The sequence below is a fragment of the Salmo salar genome, chromosome ssa16 (assembly GCF_905237065.1).
Source record: "Salmo salar chromosome ssa16, Ssal_v3.1, whole genome shotgun sequence".
NCBI lineage: Eukaryota > Metazoa > Chordata > Actinopteri > Salmoniformes > Salmonidae > Salmo > Salmo salar.
The window spans coordinates 8,053,083-8,078,128 of NC_059457.1; the positions used below are offsets into that span (position 1 = coordinate 8,053,083).

The window sequence follows — 25,046 nt, forward strand, 5'->3', positions numbered from 1 at the left end:
GTATTAGTCACATGCGCCGAATACAACAGGTGTAGACCTTACAGTGAAATACTTACTTACAAGCCCCTAATCAACAATGCAGTTAAAAGTATGAGTAAGAATAAGAAATAAAAGTAACAAGTAATTAAAGAGCAGCAGTAAAATAACAACAGCGAGACTATACACAGTGGGGTACTGGTACAGAGTCAATGTGCGGGGGCACCGGTTAGTTGAGGTAATATGTACATGTAGGTTGAGTTATTAATGTGACGATGCATACTGTAGATAACAACAGAGAGTAGCATCAGTGTAAAAGATGGGGGGGGGGGGGCAATGCAAATAGTCTAGGTAGCCATTTGATTAGATGTTCAGGAGTCTTATGGCTTGGGGGTAGAAGCTGTTTAGAAGCCTCTTGGACCTAGACTTGGCACTGGTACCTCTTGTCGTGCGGTAGCAGAGAGAACAGTGTATGACTAGTGTGGCTGGAGTCTTTGACAATTTTTAGGGCCTTCCTCTGACACTGGTATAAAGGTCCTGGATGGCAGGAAGCTTGGCCCCGGTGATGTACTGGGCCGTACGCACTACCCTCTGCAGTGCCTTGCGGTCGAAGGCCGAGCAGTTGCCATACCAGGCAATGATGCAACCAGTAAGGATGCTCTCGATGGTGCAGCTGTAGAATAGGTTTTGTCGTGCCCTCTTCACGACTGTCTTGGTGTGTTCGTTTGTTGGTGATGTGGACACCAAGGAACATGAAGCTCTCAACCTGCTCCACTACACCTTCATGACTGAACAGGGAGTACAGGACGGGACTAAGCACGCACCCCTGAGGGGCCCCTACGTTGAGGATCAACATGCCGGATGTTACCTACCCGTACCACCTGGGGGCAGCCTGTCAGGAAGTCCAGGATCCAATTGCAGAGGGAGATGTTTAGTCCCAGGGTCCTTAGCTTATTGATGAGCTTTGAGGGCACTATGGTGTTGAACGCTGAGCTGTAGCCAATGAATAGCATTCTCACATAGGTGTTCCTTTTGTCAAGGTGGGAAAGGGCAGTGTGGAGTGCAATAGAGATTGCATCATCTGTGGTTCTGTTAAAGCGGTATGCAAATTGCAGTGGGTCTAGAGTTTCTGGGATAATGGTGTTGATGTGAGCCATGACCAGCCTTTCAAACGTCGCTACAGACGTGAGTGCTACGGGTCGGTAGTCAATTAGGCAGGTTACCTTAGTGTTCTTGGGCACAGGGACTATGGTGGTCTGCTTTAAACATGTTGGTATTACAGAGTCGGACAGGGAGAGGTTGAAAATGTCAGTGTAGACACTTGCCAGTTGGTCAGCGCATGCTCGCAGTACACATCCTGGTAATCCGTCTGGCACTGCGGCCTTGTGAATGTTGACCTGTTTAAAGGTCTTACATCGGCTGCGGAGTGCGTGATCACACAGTCGTCCGGAACAGCTGGTGCTCTCATGCATGTTTCAGTGTTATTTTCCTCAAAGCGAGCATAGAAGTAGTTTAGCTCGTCTGGTAGGCTCGTGTCACTGGGCAGCTCTCGGCTGTGTTTCCCTCTGTAATGGTTTGCAAGCCCTTTGACATCCGACGAGCGTTAGCCGGTGTAGTATGATTCGATCTTAGTCCAGTATTGATGCTTTGCCTGTTTGATGGTTCGTCGGAGGGCATAGCAGGATTTTTTTTATAAGCGTCCGGGTTAGAGTCCCGCTCCTTGAAAGCGGCTGCTCTAGCCTTTAGCTCAATGCGGATGTTGCCTGTAATCCATTGCTTCTGGTTGGGGTATGTACGTACGGTCACTGTGGGGATGACGTCATTGATGCACTTATTGATGAAGCCAATGACTGCTGTGGTGTACTCCTCAATGCCATCGGATGAATTCCTGAACATATTACGGTCTGTGCTTGCAAAACACCACTTTACAATAGTACATCTATTTTTTTCTACATTTTAGTACAGTAGTGAAGACATCAAACTATGAAATTACACATAGAGAATCATGTAGTAACCAAACAAGTGTTTAACAAATCAAAATATATATTAGATTTTCTTCAGCCACCCTTTGCCTTGATGACAGCTTTGCACACTCTTGGCATTCTCTCAACCAGCTTGTTTGGCCGAGTATGGTTTCCAATCAGAGGCAGGTGTTTTTCGTTGTCTCTGATTGGAAGCCATACTTAGGCAGCCTGTTTTTTCCTTTGGGTTTGTGGGTGGTTGTTTTCTGTATAGTCTGTGTGCCTTATGGAACTGTTTCGTCGTCTGTTTATTTTGTTTTGAGTGTTCTTTCTAAATAAAGAAGAAAGATGAGCACTATACCCGCTGCATTTTGGTCACCTTTCATCGACGCCTGTGACAATGTATTTCACGGCCTACCTTCAAACTCAGTGCCTCTTTGCTTGACATCATTGGAAAATCAAAAGAAATCAGCCAAGATCTCAGATAAAAAACTGTAGACCTCCACAAGTCTGGTTCCTCCTTGGGAGCAATTTCCAAATGCCTGAAGGTACCACATTCATCTGTACAAACAATAGTACACAAGTATAAACACCATGGGACCACGCAGCCGTCATACCGCTCAGGAAGGAGACGCGTTCTGTACAAATTGATCCCAGAACAATAGCAAAGGACCTTGTGAAGATGCTGGAGTAAACGGGTACAAAGTATCTACATCCACAGTCTATATCCAAGCTTGTGGAAGGCTACCCGAAACGTTTGACGCAAGTTAAACATTTTAAAGGCAATGCTACCAAATACTAATTGAGTGTATGTAAGCTTCTGACCCACTGGGAATGTGATGAAAGAAATAAAAGTAAAAAATAAAATAACCCTAACCCTAAAACAATATAAATAAATAATTCTTTCCACTATTATTCTGACATTTCACATTCTTGGTGATCCTAACTTACCTAAGACAGGGAGGTTTTACTAGGAATACATGTCAGGAATTGTGAAAAACTGAGTCTAAATGTATTTGGCTAAGGTGTATGTAAACTTCCGACTTCAACTGTGTGTGTATATATATATATATATATATATATATATATATATATATATATATATATATTTGGAGTCAAATATCAAAATAATGTCTAAGAATGATGTTGTGATACTTAACTGTATAGATTTGTTTCTCCATCACTACACCGTTGTAGAGCTATGTATTGTGTGGTCCTATTGAAATGGTGCGTCCCAAAAGTAGTGCCCTATATTGGAAATAGGGTGGCAATTGGCACACATACAATGTTCCTCTAAACTCCTTCAGATTAGCCCAGTTCATATATACTGAAAAACCGCCACCTGACCTGACTGCATGGGCATGTACAGTACTACTAATCCCTAACCCCATTCAGTCTTGATATCCCTGGCAAGTTGTTGTCATAGCTAAACCCATGTGCTTACCCATGTGCATTCTCATGTGGCATGTCCCTGCAGATGACATCGGAGCCCATATGAATGTGGGAAGAACCTACAAAAACCTGAACAAGTCCAAGGAGGCTGAGGAAGCCAACCTGGTTGCCAAATCCCTCATGCCACAGGTACTGTATGTCACAAGGCCAACAACGCCTCAGCGCCCAGGTGTATTTAAGAGGGAAAACATCAGTTGTTTGTTTTTCACAATGTTTCACCTTCATCATCCTTTGAGGGACATGACAACGAGAGGACTCAGTAGCTGGGAGGTAACAGCAGCGAGTGGGAAGAATAGTGTCTCATTGTTCATTGTACCAGGCTTTTAGACAAAATCCCTCTACGTGTTAAGTTGTGTTTTCTATGTGTTGTCAGCTGCATTCACACATTTTTTTTAACCTTTTATTTATCCAGGCAGTCAAGTATGAACAAGGTATTTTTTACAATGATGTCCTGGCACCTGGTTTAATCTCTACACATGACAGATCATGGATCAACAAGACAATTTAAAGGAGGTCCCCTGCCTTTTGAAATCAACTGTAATTAAAAATAATTGGTCACATGCTTCGTAAACAACAGGTGTGAACTAACAGTGAATTGGTTACTTACGGGACTTTCCCAACAATGCAGAGAGAAAGTAAATAGAGAAATAATAGAAAAGTAAAACACGTAATAATAGATACACAATATACAAGGGGTACCAATACCGAGTCGATGTGCAGGGGTATGAGGTAATTAGGTAGATATGTACATATAACTATGAATAAAGTGACAGATAGTAAACAGTAGCAGCAGCATATGTGATGAGTCAAAAAAGTTAGTGCAAAAAGGGTCAATGCCGATAGTCTGGGTAGCTATTTGGTTAACTACAGTATTTAACTATTTAGCGGTCTTATGGCTTGGGGGTAGAAGCTGTTCAGGATCCTGTTGGTTCCAGACTTGGTGCATCGGCACCACTTGCCGTGTGGTAGCAGAGAGAGCAGTCTATGACTTGGGGCACTGAAGTCTTTGACAATTTTTAGGGCCTTCCTCTGACATCGCCTGGTATAGAGGTCCTGGATGGTAGGGAGCTTGGCCCCAGTGATGTAGTATGCCGTCCGCACGACCATCTGTAGGGGCTTGCGGTCAGATGCCAAGTACTTGCCAAATCAAGCCGTGATGCAGACAGTCAAGATGCTCTCAGTGGTGCAGCTGTTGAACTTTTTGAGGATCTGAGGGCCCATACCGAATCATTTCAGCCTCCTGAGGGGGAAGAGGCACTGTCCTGCCCTCTTCATGACTGTGTTGGTGTGTTTGGACCATGATAGATCCTTAGTGATGCGGACACCAAGGAACTTGAAACTCTCGACCTTCTCCGCTACAGCCCCTTCGATGTAAATGGGGGCCTGCTCGGTCCTCCATTTCCTGTAGTCCATGATCAGCTCCTTTGTCTTACTGACATTGAGGGACAAGTTGTTGTCCTGGCACCACACTGCCAGGTCTTTGACCTCCTCCCTATAGGCTATCTCATTGTTGTTGGTGATCAGGCCTACCACTATTGTGTCGTCGGGAAATGTATTGATGGTGTTGGATTCGTGAACAGGGAGTACAGGAGGGGACTAATCACACACCCCTGAGGGGCCCCCATGTTGAGGGTCAGCGCGGTGGATGTGTTGTTGCCTACCCTCACCACCTGGGGGCGTAGCATCAGGAAGTCCATGATCCAGTTGCAGAGGGAGGTGTTCAGTGCCAGGGTCTTTAGCTTAGTGATGAGCTTGGAGGGCACTATGGTGTTGAATGCTGAGCTGTGGTCAATGAACAGTATTCTCACATAGATGTTAGTTTTGTCCAAGTGGGAAAGGGCAGTGTGGATTGCAATAGAGACTGCGTCATCTGTGGATCTGTTGGAGCGGGATCTGGGATGATGGTGTTGATGTGAGTGAGCCATGAACAGCCGTTTAAAGTATTTCATGGCTACAGATGTGAGTGCTACAGGGCGTAGTAGAATTCCTTCTTAGTCCTGTATTGACGTTTTGCCTGTTTGTTGGTTTGTTGGAGGGCATGGAGCGATTTCTCATCAGCGTCCGGGTTAGTGCCAGCTCCATGAAAGCAGCAGCTCTAGCCTTGAGCTCAGTGCGCATGTTGCTTGTAATCCATGGCTTCTAGTTAGGATATGTACATACAGTCACTGTGGGGGCGTTGTCGTTGTCTGCACTTATTAATGAAGCCAGTGACTGATGTGGTGAACTCCTCAATGCCATCTGATGAATCCCAGAACATATCCCAGTCAGTGCTAGCGAAACATTCCTGTAGCTTAGCATCCGCTTTATCAGAACATTTCTAATTAAGGTTAGTGATCGCAGTTCTGATGTCCAGAAGCTCTTTTTGGTAGGAAACGATGGTGGAAACATTATGTACAAAAAAAGTTAAGATTAGTGAATGAAAGAAAACCCACAAAATAGCATGGGCTAGATGCACAGTTTCTCTTGAGATAAATCAGATCATGCCCAAACTGTGCAATGTAAGTAGGGAGTTGTAGTTTCCAACAGGCCAATTTTCTACAACGTTAAGTGCAGCTTCAATTACCTATAATCTCTCAGGAATTACGTCAACTAAAGGGGCACTTCTTCACGCTTGACAGATCATTGATCATCATTTAAATGTTAAAGGTCTCCTGAAGACTTGTCTTTGTAAAAACCTTTGGCATTAATTGATCATTTAATAGTCAGTTTAATAGTCTGAGGTGATGCTCAGCTGTCTAATGCTTAGAAATACAGCTGCGTCGCCTCAGTTCTGATGAGGTTATGTTTTTAGAAGCCAATGGGAGGCCGGCCTGATTTCCTACCCCATTCCCTCAAAGTTGGTTTATCTCAGGAATCAAGGAAATGGTAGTGCCTCAGCCTGGCCTGGTGGTTGCACTGCAGACTCTACATCTCCACTGTCGGTCTCTCTGTAACTGCCCAGTTCTCACTATTCTATTGTTCATAAAATACAAACCGAGTTCTGGGATCCAATCTCCTTGTTAAAAACATAATGAAATAGCATTTGAAATCCCTACAAACATGACTGGCATGTGAAAGCCCTTTGGTCATTATTGTAGGTAAGCGTTGATGTGGTGTTTCTTTGTCATTCATGAGTGACAGTTCACTCAATTCATCCACCCCAAACTTCCAAGAAAAACAACTTCTGGACTATGGCCTATTTGATAATAATAATTTGAAGGGCCTGACTGTACTTCCCATGCGAGGGGTCAGCTTTGAAACAAATGACGATTTTGTGAATAAGCAGCGGGGCTGATTTCTTCAATTTTATCATCACGAAATGGAACAGGCGAGGCCTTGTCTGAGCTTTAAAGAGATTTTTCAGCTGAAGCATGCAAGCGGCTATGGCCATCATGTATCGACGACCGATGCTGAAAGGACTGAACAGGATTTCCGCGTGGGGCCCAATGATAATCGCTTTGATACACTACACTTATTTTGATCATGCCTCTTTTATTCATTGGTTTTCCAAACGAGTTAACTCTCTATATCCAGATTTCCGCTTATGTCCAGGAATCCAACGACTGACAACCCCATGACATGAAACGGACTACATGGTGCTTTAGTACGTGTTTTATACGGTTCTGTGAGGCTGTCGATGGAGGAAGTCCCTGCCTCAGTCTCATGTTCTCATAATTTATTTGAAAAACTGCGTAAACTCTGATTCGATAAATCAGTTTAGAAAACATAAAAGAAACAGATCTTCTCTCCCTCTGGCTGTATGTGTGGCTAGTATAGAAATGTATGACTGTGGGATTATATATACAAATTTGCGCTTTTTCTTTCAAGAAAATCCCACTGTGAAAAAATCCCACTCTCATGTTGGCCATGGCAGAAGCATATTGCCCACATCAGAGGCTGTCGGTGGCTTTGAAATTATATTGATATGCTAGTTTTCCTGCTCAGTCATTATTAGGCCTCCAAGAAAGTGACTTGTTGTCTCTTCTGTTGATTGCTTTGTAATTTTAAGGCCATGCCGAAACGTCGGTACAGATGTAGGATCTTAATTTGAGCCAGTTTGCTACAGCAGGAAAATAATTCTGCAGCAACAGGAAATGTGAATAATTATGTGGATTATAATTAATGGACATTTTTCGTTAGGGCAAATCAAGTCTGACATTTTAAAGTGGAAATTACAAACTTTATAAACCTTTTTAAGCCTTGAATACACTACAAGTTTGCATTTCCTGCTATGCTAGCTCTCAAATTAAGATCCTAACTCTCATGAAAAGGGATGTTAGTGTAACAGTTAAGAACGTACCGTAAGCTCACTCCACAGCTAGCTTGAAAAGTCAAGGATGGAGCCATCCAATTAGTACCATTTGGCTCAACAAGTTAGACTGTTATCAACGAGGGAGGTCACATGCATTGCGAAGCAGAGGATCACTGGTTCGAGCCCAGGATTGCGCAGTCGGGACAGTGGAGGAAGCTAAGCTGTTAGCAGCACACTGACCCGGGTAACAGTGGTGCCATGACCCGGATGCGCAGTTGTGCTCAGCTTGACGGCTTGGATCTCTGTGTAGTGAGTTTAAAGGGGGCGAGTGTTACAGAGTTAAGAACGTACCATAAGCTCACTACATTCTCTACGTCATGGGTTCTCAAACCTTTTGGGGCCCGGGGACCCCCTTTTGTGATGGCAAGTTAATCAAGGACCCCACAACTTGAGTGAGATAGAAATAGCATACAATGAGTTTTACTATGACTGGCAGTGCATGGCCAGACAAACCAAGTATTGGGCACTGGGAAGGAACATCTTCTGTTGTCAAACTGACTGGGGCAATTTATATATGTTTGACGCTTGCCCCTTGCTGGCCCCAGTCAATTTGACAACAAGAGATGCCTTTTGTTGACAATATAAGAAGGCCGCACCATTCAAGTGCATTTTTGTGTGTGCCCAATATTCTTTGGGTGGGATAACATATTGTGAAACGTCATTACACTATTACTGCAGATATATTAAGGACATTGTCTGAAATTACAATGCAAAAATATGACATATAGCTCCTTTAAAGGGATACTTCGGGATTTTGGCAATGAGGCCCTTTATCTATTTCCCCAGAGTCAGATGAACACGTCAATACCATTTGTATATCCGTGTCCAGCATGAAGGAAGATAAATTACCTCATTGCCAAAATTCTGAATGATCGCTTTAATGAATGAATTACATATATTTATTAATTTATTACATTGTATTATTTAACACCCTCTAAATGTATTCCATGGATCCCTCAGCCAAAATGTGTTTAATCTGTTAGTAATGTTCGTTAAAAAAAATGCAATGTAAGAAAATAAATACATTTTAGGTCTGGCCACAGACCCAGAGGTCTGCGGACCCCACTTTGAGAAGTCCTGCTCTACGTTCTCCGGTAGTTATAGTTCACCTGGAATAGCAAACTAGTGTCCAGTACCCCTAACCTGTCAGAACGAAGTTAATAACAAACCAAAACAACTGCAAGCATATAATATAGTGTGATCTAATATCTTTCATGTGGAATAAGCGTCATGGATCAGTTACTGATCAATCGTCAACAAATTAGAGATAAGGACTAGTTTATTATGTTGCCCTTCCAGAGAAGAAGTACGCCACCCGAGTGGCCCAACCACCTGAACGTGTACATTAACCTGGCGAACCTGATTCGTACCAATGACTCACGCCTGGAGGAGGCTGACCAACTCTACAGACAGGCCATCAGCATGAGGCCTGACTTCAAGCAAGCCTACATCAGCAGGCAAGGTGGTTAGTTTACACCAAATATCAGAATAATGATGTTGAACAAGGCTGTTGACTTTCTCTTAACATCCTTCATCAGAAGTCTATTTAGTGTATTTACTACCTCCATCAGGTTGATGTACAATCTACACCATAACTGTTTACTAACAACCTTGAGCATACTGATATTTGAATGGATACCATATACGTCAGTAGGCACTCCTTCATCAGAAGCTGAATGAATGAATTTACAACATACGTAAGCAGTCAATTACATTAATTCAGCTTAGCGAAGGGTCAATTGACTGCTTACGTAGGTTGTAAATAACTAATTAGACTTAAATGAATCAATTACAAAGCAGTCATTCTAGATTCTATGTTGGACTTCGGAGGTCATGACATTTTGTCAGCCAGTTATTGTTATGCAATTGACTGCCGGTCTCATGGTAATTGACCATTGATGAACATAAACATGGTTAGCATCTCCAGGCCTCCACACTTACAAGCCGCTGATGCGTGCCTTTGGAACATCTACATTTAAAAAAGTATAATAAATCCATTTAATATACACCATCACAATAAATCAATTTATTTTAGGCAGGTCCGAACAAACATTATGATATGAAGAAAATGTATTTCAGAAGAACCGAATAGGAGCCATAGACTTAAGGCTACTTCATTTATCAGACAAGATATGCTTATGAGTCCCATGCCATTATTTTATATTATATTATATGATTTTATTGTAAAGAATTATATTATTGAACTAAAATGGAAAGGATCTTTTTCCCATTCCGGAGCGTGTGAATATGAAGTGGCTATGTTGAGTGTAAAAGTGATAATTTGAAACAGGTCCTATACGCTAGATTTAGAGTTATTTGGCAAATTTTGTTGTGAATGATACAAACCCTAGAATGTCTTCAAAATCAAAACATTTATGGGCTGCATGATGCGACTATAGGCTATTGACTATTTGAAAAGTAGCCAAACAAAAGCTTGCATTCTGTTACTTGCCTCAGGCGACACACACTGTTCTCTAATCAAGTGATCATATTTTCAACCATCAGACTATTCCCAATTTAATCTTTACTAATATGTCAAAAAAAATTATCAAACGGGTAGGAAAAGGAGCAGGGGAATCATCCCTATGCACTCAAATAGTGAATGGAGACCGCTTTCCCACAGTTTAAATCATGCCGGCTAGGCTACTCCGGTTTTATAGCGTTTACATATAGAAATGTCTGGGCTTATAAGAATACTTCCACTTCACGCATCAACCACTGTTAGAGGAGTATGCTGCCACTCGCTTCGCGACAGGTGATTTTCCGCCCAAACTCTGTATGCTATGGGCTCTTCAACCCTGTTCCTGCAGCTACCCAGTGCTTAATTTGGGAAACCAAGTGAAATCTTTTCGGGAACATCGATAGTATCATGTTTTCACGACAAAACCTATTTAATTAAACTGTTGACAGCCCCTATCTCTGCGCGCTTGAGAAAGGGATGAAGGAGAGAGAGGAGGAGATGGAAACGCACAGTGGTGCGATATTATGTAGCTAAATGTAATGTAATGTTATTATAAAGCTTATTAATTATGTTTTTTTTTTAAATGCCCTAATTCTATGCTATTCCAAATCAAATACAAATTCACTATAATTGTAGGTGAACTCTGTAAGCCTCCCTGTATTGCCTAAGCCTATACGTTCTCTCCCAGACTCGTGGATAGAAAGTAACAATACATAACAGTCCACACTCAAAGGCAATTACTTAAATCTTTTCTTTTTTTTAATGCCGTGCGTAATAGCCTTCCGTGCGGTAGGCTATTAGGCTATGTATTGTATAATGGAACAATCATTATTTGAATTCAGGTTTTGGGGGGCTTGGGCTCATATATACGCCTATACGTATACATACGCTCTAATATGCATAGGGTTGTTCTACATGCAACGTCTTAAATGCTTTGAATAAATCATCACCTTAGAAAACTCTGTCCATTTTCTTGTTTGGCTTTCAAACAACATCCACAATGACCAAGTTTTCCACTCAGTTTCAACCTGTTGTTGAACTTCTTTCTTCGTATTGATCATCACATTGAGGTCAAACATTTTTGCCTAACGCTGAGTTTTAAAGGCATAATACTGTTTTAATGATACGTGTCTGATGTACGTTTCGATTGCATTTGCGTTGATGTCAGAGTGATTAGAGGGACAATAGAGCATTGAGTGTCAGGGCAGTAGCGACCTGACGTCGTTAGCAAGTTAGGTACTACCAATACATGTCCAGAGTGCATAAAAGGAGATTACTGTGACGACTAACATGGAATTTGACTGCAGTCATGGTAATATATATGGTCACCGCAACAGCCCTAATTCTACACCAACATAAGGTATTTTGTTTACATCCTTCATCAAAGCCATTAATTGGCTCTGTAACACAGTTGGCTGGTCAGACTACTTGTCTGGTCAGACTACCTGTCAACTGTACAGTCTACTATATCACAGTGACAGTGTGTTCATCAAAAGCCAGTTATTGACTCTGCTCTAACACAGCTGACCAAGCAGACTGCTTGGGCTCCCGAGTGTCACAGCGGTCTAAGACACTGCATCTCAGTGCAAGAGGCATCACTACAGACACCCTGGTTTGAATCCAGTCTGTTAGACACCTGGCCGTGATTGGGAGTCCCTTATGGCGGCGCACAATTGGCCCAGCATCGTCCGGGTTTGGCCGGTGTAGGCCGTCATTGTAAATAAGAATTTGTTCTTGACTGACTTGCCTAGTTAAATAAATGTTAAATAAAATTAAAATGATTCACTATACAGTCTGCTCTACATCATAGCATGTACGTAAAGGAGAAAGGAAGCGAGAAACAGATTATCATTAAAGGCCCAGTGGGGTCAAAAACATGATTTCCCTGTGTTTTATATATATTTCCACACTGAGGTTGTAATACTACTGTGATATTCTGAAAATTATGATGATGCCATTTTAGTTTAAGAAATGAGTTAGACCAATAAGAAAGAGAGTTCTAAACCTCTCTGCCAATAACAGCTAGTTTTCGATTTCCCCCCTCCCCACGTCCTAGCTAAATTCTTGCATGAGAAATTGCTCTTTTCTATGAGGCTATTTTTGTTTCTTTTTGAAAACAATCACAATTGTTTCCCAGAAATTATTTGATATCTTAGATCAAAATGGCCGCATTGGACCTTTAACAAACAACAATAGAGAATTGATGTAGATAAGATGAGAGTTATGATCATTTTTTCATAGCCAGTTGTGAAGGTGAGCTTTAGATTTGGCTTGATTTCACTTTTCTTTCTGTACAAACCCAGAGGGGAGCTGCTGCTGAAGATGAACAAGCCATCCGAGGCCCGGGGTGCCTACCTGCGGGCCCTGGAGCTGGACAGAACCAACGCTGACCTCTGGTACAACCTGGCCATCGTCAACATTGAGATAAAGGAGCCTTCAGGGGCCCTGAAGAACTTCAACTACGCCCAGGAGCTCAAACCACACCACAAACTGTCCCTCTTCAACTCTGCCCTGCTCATAAAGGAATCCAGTATTTGACTGAGGCTGAGCAACCCAGGGTTGTATTCATTAGTGCACATCGTAGCAAAACGTTTTGCAATGGAAAACGAAAATAAGCATTTGTTAGGACACTTCCTGTATCGGCCCATTTGCTTCCGTTTCGCTCCTACTGAATACAACTCAGGCTCAACCAGAGCACGTAGCAGTTGTTTTGTTTAGTTAACCTTTTGTCCCATTTGAAATGTAGATTATCAATCAACAATGAATCACTCATCTTGTCATTAATAAACATTAACAGATAAGAGATTAGGGGGTCTATTTTTGGCTGGCATCAAGCCAGCGCATTGGTCAAACGCACGCTTGGTTGCAATTTCGACCTGTTAAAGCCGTCTCTCTTCTATTTTCAAACTCTAGTGTCAGGATTGGTAGTTTACCTTTCTTATATGAGCTCGCTTGCGTTGAGGCGGGAGGGGTATTATTTTGGTTGTGCATAAAAAAAACTCCATGTCGGCTATTTGCCCATCATAGAATGAGAGATGAGATAATCCAGTGACACTCCTATTTAGAAACATTTAAATTCTGTTCCTTTTTTGTTTGATTAAAAAAACAAAGTCCTTAATAGGCTACCCTTGGTTCCACAACAATGTATCTGGTGTCTTTCTTATCCTGGGCATGCATTAGCCAAGTAGCCTATGCATAAAAGGTTTCTAAATGGTCTACTCGTGAGGCTTTTGCCGACATGCTTTTGCATTATTCACAATTCACATAGGCCTACCTGCAGTGCATACTCCATTAGGCTTGTATCCATCCCTATTTCCAAAGAGCGCCTCTTGTCCTGTTACCAAAGACACAGTCCTCCAAACGTAGGCTATTCAGTCTATAACGCCATATCAAAGATAGGCCTAGGCTATATCTAGCTTATTGAGAACATGCCTCACACATACAATACAGTTTACAGGAGCCTTGTATTTTTTATTTGAGGAGAAGTGCAATGTGTAAAGGCCTATACTCATTGAAGCCAATTACAACAATGTTGACTCCAAACATATTGAGCAATAACTGATTAATTTTTCTTTTTTACTGTTGCTATCACGCAGTAGCCTATGCTATTTAATAAACTGTAGTATTATTCCACAATGGACTAGGTGGAGAATATTTCGTGCCCCCAGCCGAATTGGAGTTGATGACAACGCAAAGACCGTCAATAACCTACAGAACTTGAGACAAACGCATGCGGTATTAAGCTATGGAACGCCTTGTTGGACCAGTGAGTGCCCAAGCCTTCGTCACACCTACAACTTATTTATTCATTTAAACCCAAGCCTTTCATGCCACCGGCAGCTATTTTGCTCATAATAATTGCTGTGAAAATAGCAAAAATATTCCTGACACCCCCGAACCTATAGCGTAAGATTTACCATTGCGTTAGAGTACTAGGGCTCTATTTTAACAAACCTAACGTCTTTAATTATTCTACTGAAGAGACTTGGTTTCATTGGAATGTGTGCCATCTGTAGCTCTGTTGACTAGATTGTTTACCCAGACAGCCATGTGAGTTCAAGGCCAAGTTCACAGTCCTGGTGCTGCCTTGGTACCTCCTCCCTCCCTCCCCCTCCCTCTCCTCCTCCTCTTCCTGGTGCTGACTTTTCCTGCACCCCCTTCCCCCCCTCCTGGGCCACTCACTTTACCCACGCTCGTTTTCAGCGTAACTTATCCTCTTTTTAAGAACCTGAGCAGTGCTCCCTAACCCTGAAGTTGAATTTAAACAAAAGTCCCAGCACGCGACACATCAACATTTTCCTCACATTTGCAGACTCACAAGTTATACCAGTGTGATTAATGGTCCCCCATGGTGCAAGCAAATGTACCATGATAGCAGGTTGGGTCGACAAAGATTTCAGATTTGGGAATTGGACCCAAAAAATATTATTACAATTATTATAAATGCACCTTCACCCTACCCACTAGGTGTGTGTGTGTGGCGTGGTGTATGTGTGTGTGTCAGCACTCCCCTGGCTCTGCCCGGATCACTCACGGTTCGCTGCAGCTGTAAAATGACAGATTAATTTAGGCTCTAGGTGTTATTGTTAATATCGGTGTTCTAATAATGCTGTCACCACCAATGTTTTTGTTCCGACTCCCTGTATTCTTTGTGTTCTTTCTCTCTTTTGGTATTACTCTCGTTCTGTTCACAGAGGCCCAACTGTTGATTCAATTGTAGGTGTGGGTTTTTGACTTAGTGCCCAGGGACTCTTGCTGGCACCCTACGGGGTTGTCGGTCAGAGGCAGTGCGCGGCTGCACGTACACCCAGCATAGTTTACAGGCACAGTGCACATACAATAAGTTAATAAAAAAATTGAAAACTCTTGGCACACTCTTTAGATGCAAGCACCGATAGATGTAATAAAACGTCATGGTGAAACATTGGGCAGTATAAATTGTGTGTAGATTTTACTGAATGCCATTCCTATCTTATCATACAGTTCCTGCTATACAATCTGCCCCTGTGACTTTCTGAGTGTGCGTGCCCCACCTTTACCCACTAACCAGTATAGTGATTGTGCCATGAGAACATGTTTTTTAACAAATCACACTCATCTCCAACTAAATAAACAATGACTTGTTGTTGTTATGCCCTAACCATTATGTGTGTGTGTGCATGTGTGTGTGCATTTTTCTCTGTCTGTGTGTGTTTTCCAGGTGAGCCCAGGTTCTTTCAGGAGGCCAACTGTCATTTCCTGACCTACATCCAGGAGGAGCCAGATAATGCCAACGGCTACTTCAACCTGGGGATGCTTGCCATGGACGCCAACGAGAATGCTGCAACCGAGCGCTAGATGAGGGAGGCCATCCGTCTACAGACGGGCTTCCGCAGCGCCCTCTTCAACCTGGCCCTGCTCTACTCGCAGTCTCAACAGGAGGTGGATGCCCAGCCTGTATAAGACGAGCTACTGCACCACCACCCAGAGCATGTTAAAGGTTTGATTCTCATGGGGGATATCCTGATGAACCACAAGAAGGACATCGAGGGTGCCAAGATCTGCTTCTAGAGGATCCTCCGTATGGACCCCACCAACATGCAAGGGAAACACAACCTGTGTGTGGTCTACTTCGAGGAGCAAGACCTGCCGAGAGCGAAGCGCTGCCTGGAGGAAATGCTTGCCATGGCACCCAACGAGGAGTACGTATGCCGCCACCCGGGCATCGTGCGCGGCAAGATGGCGGCAGCCATGTCTGCAGCGGGGCAGCCGCTGAGCCCAGCTTCAGCAGAGGGCGCTGCTACGCTAGCGAAGGCGGAGGTAAATAAGCTGGGTAAGGAGGAGGAAGGGAGTGGAGCCACCGACAGCGATAGGGTTGGGGAGGGTGCCGGGAATAAGAAGAATGCACGGAAATCCTCCTCGGCAGAAAGCTTTCGAGGTGGCGGCGACAGCCAATCAGAGCATCTGAACGGCAGCCAGGCTGACAAACAGCTGAGGACTAAGAGCAAATCCACAAAAGAGATTAAAGATATAGAGAAGAAACGGGCAACCGCCTTGAAGAAACTGGAGGAGATTGACTTCATATTATGCGGTGATTAACCTTGTTGTTATTTACCGCAGTGCAGGACACATTTTTGTAGAGCTATTAACAGCTCCTGAATCACAGGTGTGATGCGTCCTAAATTGCACCCTATAATAACATATACAAAACATTAAGAACACCTGCTCTTTCCATGACATAGACTGGCCAGGTGAATCCAGTTGAAAGCTATGCGCCCTTATTGATGGCACTTATTAAATCCACTTCAGTCAGTCTAAATGAATGGGAGGAGAGAGGTGAAAATATTTTTTAAGCCTTGAGCCAATTGAGGGTGAATGGGCAAGACAAAATATTTAAGTGCCTTTGAACAGGGTATGGTAGTAGGTGCCAGGCACACTGGTTTGTGTCAAGAACTGCAACGCTGCTGGGTTTTTCATGCTCAACAGTTTCCCGTGTGTATTAAGAATGGTCCACCACCGAAAGGACTAAAGGAGGGGTGGATCTCAATATTAGGAAGTTGTCCTTAATCGGGCGGCGGGTAGCCTAGTGGTTAGAGTGTTGGGACCGTAACCGAAAGGTTGCACGATCGAATCCCTGAGCTGGCAAGGTAAAAATCTGTTGTTCTGCCCCTGAACAAGGCAGTTAACCCACTGTTCCTACGCCATCATTGAAAATAAGAATTTGTTCTTAACTGACTTGCCTAGTTAAATAAAGGTAAAATAAAATTAATAATGTTTTGTACACTCAGTGTATATAGTGCACTACTTTTGACCAGGACCCATAGGTTAGAAGCCCATAGTAGTGCATAGTCAATAGGGTGGCATTTCGGACACTGCCACAAACTCGGTTGGTTTTAAGAAATAAAACCCCTCCCCACTTCATCATGCATGGCTTAACTCCTTTTCGATTTTTTTATCATGTTTAGGGGCTACCCTACCTACTGTGTCCCATAATTTTAACACCATTGTGAGAATTAAAAAAGGGAAATTGTGGTTTGTTTGTTCTCTGAACAGCACGAGAGAGGAAAAGCACAACGCGATTAGTCATAGTCTATTTAATCTCCACTACAGATGCATAACCCTTTGTGTTGCTTCTTCTGAATGTCATTTTATCATATCCTAATTTATGCTGGTTTGTTTTGATTTTGATATGTTTACTAGATAAGTTGTTGATCACTGGATTTTTTTTGTGTGTGACTCACTCTGTGCGTAGCCAGGTATTGTTTTTAAAAAAGGAATGATTGTATCACGAACAATGAAAGGAAATGATGTAATGGACACTACAAGGCCCACTTCAGGCAGACAGGATCTCTGTATGTTGTATGCATCTCCAAATAACCCATTACTACAGTTGCTGCACCAGCATATTACACTACATTTCACCCCTATTTTCACTTATTGATCTCACCCTTTACTTCCTGTTTGCCACGTCGTCAGTGTTACTCTCCTCATAGCACAGCCCTTGTCTCATAGTGCTTCCATGGAGCTGTTTGTCTCATATTCAGTTCATGTCTGTCCAACCCCCCCCCACACACACACACACACACGCACGCACATACAACCTGACCCACCACCAGACAGATATATTGTTTTCTGCTGTTAGTCTTCACTCTTCACGTATCATAACATCTTTGATTGCAACAATACCAGGCAGTTTTGGCGTGAGGATTGTGACACATGCTCCTCACCCCTCTCCCTCCCATGTTCTCCCTCAGGCTGTGCCATGTGTTTTTTTATCATTTACACAAGATGCTTCCTCTCTCTTGAGGGAGGATTTCACAGCACAGTTATTTGGCAGAACAGTTCCTCTTTTTTTTTTTTTTCTCCCACTGCAGCTCAGCTCATTGACCTTGTTCTCTTTTTCTTTCTTTCTTTCTCTCTATCGGCGTTTCTCTGTCTGTCTTCCTTCTCTCTCTCTCTCTTTATGTAATTAACATGCTGTTTGATGCTATCTTGATTTTTTTCAACTGTCATTCTCTTAAAACACTAATGTTGTCGTTGAGTTCGAGTTATCTGGAATGGAACTGTTTTTGTTTGATGATGCGTGATGAAAGAGATAATATGACTTGTCAGAAACCTGATTAGCTAAGTGAAACAAAAACTCGCCTGTCATTGTTTTGCCTCTCTTTAACCCCTTATTTAACCCCTCAGTGTTCCATGATTGTTTTGTATCCTGGTGATTAGTTGTAGACCACTACTGTGCAGTGTCAGTCTGTTCCCTTTTCCTCTTTGCACTCACTGAAAGTTGGTGTGTCCATCTGTTCGCACTCACTGTCAGTCATGATTACGCTAATGGAAAATCTGCTGATATTAAATTAAAAAACATTGTCAGTGTGATATGATGGTTGGCCTGAGGCCTCATATGAAACATGACTCTCCTAGCAGTCTCAACATGATCATGCATTACTTTATCATTGAGCTCCTAAAACACTACATATTGTGCATGTACAGATGCTTATTTATTTGTTTATTTATTACTTGCACTGTGAGCTCTCAGTACTGTCATTGTTTGCCACTTAAAATATATGGTACGTTGTTTAGCATAGCTATCTTTTATCATGCAAGACGAGTGCTCTGAAAGTCTTACAATTGTAATCAATCAAGAATATTGAAATTAATATTTAAATTCTATTCAAGACTATATCTATCACTTTTGTCATAGGCAAATATGTTCAACTGCAATGTAATTGATAAATTATTTTATTTTAATCGCTTTTGTTTGGTGACCAAAAAACACAGTTTTTTTAATGTATTTTTAAAACGATATCCCTTTTTTCTAATATGAGCCCTGGTATTGACTCTGCTCCTGGGTGCTTGATGGTGGTGGGGATTCCGGGTTGTGGTTTCCAAATAAAGTCTGTTTACTTTATGACTGCTTTTCACTTGTACATGTTATTTTTCTGTATGTCTTACAGCTAACATCTAGTCTCCCTAGGTCTGGGATTTCTGAGACTAGCTCCCAACAGTAGGGGCGATATACATTTGAAGTCAGAAGTTTACATACACCTTAGCCAAATACATTTAAACTCAGTTTTTCACAATTCCTGACTTTTAATCCTAGTAAAAATTCCCTGCCTTAGGTCAGTTAGGATCAACACTTTATTTTAAGAATGTGAAATGTCAGAATAATAGTAGAGAGAATGATTTATTTCAGCTTATATTTCTTCCATCACATTCCCAGTGGGTGAGAAGTTTACATACAGTCAATTAGTATTTGGTAGCATTGCCTTTAAATTGTTTAACTTCGGTCAAACATTTCAGGTAGCCTTCCACAAGCTTCCCACAATAAGTTGGGTGAATTGTGGCTCATTCCACGTGACAGAGCTGGTGTAACTGTCAGGTTTGTAGGCCACCTTGCTCGCACACACTTTTTCAGTTCTGCCCACAAATTTTCTATGGGATTGAAGTCAGGGCTTTGTGATGGCCACTCCAACACCTTGAGTTCGTTGTCCTTATTAAAATTAAGCCATTTTGCCACAACTTTGGAAGTATGCTTGGGGTGATTGTTCATTTGGAAGACACATTTGTGACCAAGCTTTAACTTCCTGACTGATGTCTTGAGATGTTGCTTCAATATATACACATAATTTTCCCACCTCATGATGCCATCTATTTTGTGAAATGCACCAGTCCCTCCTGCAGCAAAGCACCCCCACAACATGATGCTGCCACCCCCGTGCTTCACGGTTGGGAGGGTGTTCTTCGGCTTGCAAGCGTCCCCCTTTTTCCTCCAAATATAACGATGGTCATTATGGCCAAACAGTTCTATTTTTGTTTAATCAGACCAGAGGACACTTCTCCAAAAAGTACGATCTTTGTCCCCATGTGCAGTTGCAAACCGGAGTTTGGCTTTTTTATGGCGGTTTTGCAGCAGTGGGTTCTTCCTTGCCAAGCGGCCTTTCAGGTTATGTCGATATTGGACTCGTTTAACTGTGGATATAGATACTTTTGTACCTGTGAAGATGCTGGAGGAAACAAGGTACTTTGCCTTTGTTCTGGGATTGATTTGCACTTTTCACACCAAAGTACGTTCATCTCTAGGAGACAGAACGCGTCTCCTTCTTGAGCAGTATGACGGCTGTGTGGTCCCATTGTGTTTATACTTGCGTACTATTGTTTGTACAGATGAACGTGGTACCTTCAGGCGTTTGGAAATTGCTCCCAAGGATGAACCAGACTTGTGGACGTCTACAATGTTTTTTCAGATTTCTTTTTGATTTTCCCATTATGTCAAGCAAAGAGGCACTGAGTTTGAAGGTAGGCCTTGAAATACATCCACAGGTACACCTCCAATTGACTCAAATGATGTCAATTAGCCTATCAGAAGCTTCTAAAGCCATGACATAATTTTCTGTAATTTTCCATGATGTTTAAAGGCACAGTCAACTCAGTCTATTTAATCTTCTGACCCACTGGAATTGTGATATAATCTGTCTGTTAACAATTGTTGGAAAAATTATTGTGTCATGCACAAAGTTTCATAACAAGAAATTTGTGGAGTGGTTGAAAAACACATTTTAATGACCCCAACCTGAGTGTGTGTCAACTTCTGACTTCAACTGTATGGTCAGAGGTCCTATAAATGGTAGGTGTTTGTTTTGATGGCCACATTACACCAGTGGTAACACCAGGGAATTTTCACTGGGCTAGCTAAGGGGTGGCTTGGTCGTTGAGTAGGGGTGGTTGCAATCTATGGTGTATTAAGCATGCATCTATTAATACATTATTTCTTGGGTGTGCTAAACATTCTTGATGGAGCTTCAGCACCTAGCAAGTCTCTCTGAAGTCGCCCATGCATTACACAGGCCTGGTCCAGAAACTACTCCTAGCCCTCACTCCTAGCACAAGCCCTTAGGTACTTAATGTAGATCTGAAAGAATTGAATAGGTATAAGTGATATGGTATCAGCTCAACGTTGCCCTCTGATCTAAGCACTGCTTTCATAAGGGGAAAAACTGACTATGAAAAAGTGATAGCAATCTGATACAGTGAATTCAGACTTGCTACATCTGTCATCTAACAACAACCACACAATGCTACCTAATTATTAACAGAAGTTTTGGTATAAACTGATATTCTTTAAGGGGAAAGTACACAAAAAGATTACTAGGATTAAAGATCAAATTAAATCAATATTTTGTAAGATATTAAGGAAGGTTAGATAAAACTTGATTACATGCTCTGGCTCCGACTTGATTAGGATGGCAGCAGTGAGGTAACACAGCACATTGCTGTACTCTTGATCCTTACTGTTTGGCTCAGTTTCAAACCCACTTTCTCTTGAGTCTAGTCACCCCTACTCACTCCATAAGATGCATTCCTGGCAGGGTTGGGTAGGTTACTTTCTAAATGTAATCCATTAGTTACTAGTTACCTGTCAAATTGTAATCAATTACGTAACTTTTAGCTTAATCTGATTACTTTCAGTTACTTTTTGATTACTTTCCCCTTAAGAGCATAAGAAGAAGACAAAAAAGGATCCATCAAATGCATTTGGTGTGTCATCATAGTGGTCTCGGACTTGTGGTGTGCCTTTTTTCAATGTCATTGAGAAAACATAGGTGTCAATGTATTTTTTCCGCAAACACCCTTTCTTAATTTAAAAGTAATCCAAGAAGTATTCATCTAGTTTTTCAAAAGTATCTAACCTTGCTGGTAATGTAACTGATACGTTTTTTTTTTTTGTAGTCAGATTACTTGTAACTGAATACATGGTTGTGTTTCAGATTATTTTCTGCCTGATAGAATTGAATAGTAAATAGGGTTATTTTGGAGTAGCTTTTGTTGTAAATAAGAATAGAATATGTTTCTAAACACTTCTACATTAATGTGGATGCTGCCATGATTACGGATAATGAAAAAGTTAGACTCACAAATATCATACCCCACCAGACATGGTAACCTCTCACCATTACAATAAAAGGGGCAGTTAGCATTTTTCGGGGGTATGATATTTATGCGTCTGCAACTTTCTCACACATCATTATTAACGAATAATAAATATTGCAAAATAAAATTAATAGGTAACAGTCTGCACTTTAAACACATAGTCATTGTACTCCAGTACTTTGGATTTGAAATGACACAAAGTCAAAACAACAAAAAATGTCACTGTCCCAATACTTTTGGAGCTCACTGTGTGTGTATATACAGAACCAGTCAAAAGTTTGGACACACCTACTCATTCAAGGGTTCTACATTGTAGAAGACATTAAAACTATGAAATAACACATGGTATCATGTAGTAACCAAAACGTTGTAGTCACCTGGAATTCATTTCAATTAACAGGTGTGCCTTGTTAAAGTTAATTTGTGGAATTTGTTTCCATCTTAATGCATTTGAGCCAATCAATTGTGTTGTGACAAGGTAGGGGTGGTATACAGAAGATAGCCCTATTTGGTAAAAGACCAAGTCCATATTATTGGCGAGAACAGCTCAAATAAGCAAAGAGTAATGACAATCCATCATTACTTAAAGATATGAAGGTCAGTCAATGCGGAAAATGTCAAGAACTTTGAAAGTTTCTTCAAATTCAGTCGCAAAAACCATCAAGCACTTTAATGAAACTGGCTCTCATGAGGACCACCACAGAAAAGGAAGACCAAGAGTTACCTCTGCTGCAGAGGACAAGTTACCAGCCTCAGTTCAAGTAACAGACACATCTCAACATCAACTGTTCAGAGGAGACTGTGTGAATCAGGCCTTCATGGTCAAATTGCTGCAAAGAAACCACTTCTAAGGACACCAATAATAATAAGAGACTTGCTTGGGCCAAGAAACATGATCAATGGACATTAGACTGGTGGAAATCTGTCCTTTGGTCTGATGAGTACAAATTGGAGATTTTTGGTTCAATCCACTGTATCTTTGTGAGACAGAGTAGGTGAACAGATGATCTCTGCATGTGTATTTCCCACCGTAAAGCATTGAGGAGGAGGTGTGATGGTGTGGGGATGCTTTGCTGGTGACACTGACACAATTAAGAAAAACCCTGGAATGAGTAGGTGTGTCAAAACTTTTGACTGGTACTGTATATAAACTCAGCTTTTTCAGGACCCTGTCTTTCAAAGATAATTCATAAAAATCTAAATAACTTCACAGATCTTCATTGTAAAGGGTTTAAACACTGTTTCCCATGATTGTTCAATGAACCATAAACAATTAATGAACATGCACCTGTGAAACGGTCGTTAAGACACTAACAGCGTGGGCAATTAAGGTCACAGTTATGAAAACTTAGGACACTAACCTGTTGGGGCTACAGGTTAGCAATGAACCCCGAGCCGGGATTGCTAACAAGGCTGGAAATTCAAAACATCAAAAATCTAATAATTTCAATTTCTCAAACAATCAACTATTTTACACAATTTAAATGATAAACATCTCCTTAATCTAACCACATTGTTCGATTTTCAAAGAGGCTTTACGGCAAAAGCATAAAGTTAGATTATGTTAGGACAGTACATAGCCACAAAAGTACAAACATCCATTTTCAATTCAAGGTCAGGCATCACCAAAAGCAGAAACCAGCTTGAATTATGCACTAACTTTTGTCAATCTCCATCAGATGACACTCCTAGGACATTATGTTATACAATACATGCATTTTTTGTTCCATCAAGTTCATATTTATATCCAAAAACAGCATTTTACAGTAGCGTGAAATTCAGATTTTTTCTTCTCTGAAATGCTTCCGGTGAACATAACAAAATTACTATTCGAAAACATTGGTAAATTATAATATTGTCATTCAAAGAATAATATATTATCATCTCGTAATTGCTACCGAATGGCCAGATCTCAAAATAACTTTACTGGGAAATCACATTTTGCAATAAACGGGGTGCTATGCTAAGAACAACAGGCTATGCTATACAGTTAGCATCATCTAAAATCGATAATAACATTGTAAATACCCCCTTACCTTTGATTATCTCCATCAGAAGGCAGGATCCCAGGTCCGGAAAGCATTCCAGGTCCGGAACAAATGTGGTTTCTTTTGACAAAGTTCATAATTTATGTCCAAATAACACCAAGTACTTAGCGTTCATTATGCTCCCATAAAACGTGGTGTGGGGCTGGTAAAATCACGCCGAAAAGGTAAAAAAAACCTAGTAAATAATCTATTTATGTTCGTTCAAACATGTCAAATGTTGTTTAGCATTAATCTTTTGGTCCATTTTTAATGTTAAACATCAGTAATATTTTCACACAACCTATCCTATGTCTAGATAAAAAATTATGACAAACTCACGTCTCTCAGATTTATGCGCAGGCGCAAAAAAATGAAGTGATGACATGTCAACTTCCTTGGATTCTAATTTGCTCTCTGTTTATCATAGACGCTTCAAACAACTTTATAAAGATCGTTGACATCTAGTGGAAGCCGTAGGTGTTGCGAAATGAATCCTTTCTCACTATGGTATCTATAAAACAATGACACTAAATAGTACAGTCACAAAATCCACATTTTTTTTGATCTATTTTTCACAGGTTTTTGCCTGCAATATGAGTTTTGTTATATTTACAGACACCATTCAAACTGTTTTAGAAAATTCAGAGTGTTTTCTATCCGAATGTGTTAATAATATGCATATCCTAGCTTCTGAGTTGGTGTAGGAGGCAGTTAAAAATGGGCACATATTTTTTTCAAAATGTCTCAATACTGCCCCCGAGCCCCAACAGGCTAAAGAGGCCTTTCTACTGACTCTGAAAAACACTGAAAGAGAGATGCCCAGGATCCCTGCTCATCTGCGTGAACGTGCCTTAGTTATGCTGCAAGGAGGCATGAGGACTGCAGATGAGGCCAGGGCAATAAATTGGTCCCGGCGCGCACGACCCACGTGGAGTTCCAGGTCTCCGGCAGCCTCTAGAACTGCCGGTCTG

The 25,046-nt window shown here is 41.5% G+C and overlaps 1 long non-coding RNA gene across 1 annotated transcript in view; it reads left to right on the forward strand.

Moving 5' to 3' along the window:
* LOC106573112 (protein O-mannosyl-transferase TMTC3) overlaps positions 1 to 16,565 on the forward strand; it is a 68,448-nt gene extending 51,883 nt beyond the window's left edge. Inside the window, exons 10-13 of the long non-coding RNA XR_006759660.1 lie at positions 3,364 to 3,560; positions 8,982 to 9,137; positions 12,445 to 12,671; positions 15,342 to 16,565. This is a non-coding gene — a long non-coding RNA (protein O-mannosyl-transferase TMTC3). The remainder of the gene's footprint in view (positions 1 to 3,363; positions 3,561 to 8,981; positions 9,138 to 12,444; positions 12,672 to 15,341) is intronic.
* Positions 16,566 to 25,046: the final 8,481 nt, after the last annotated feature.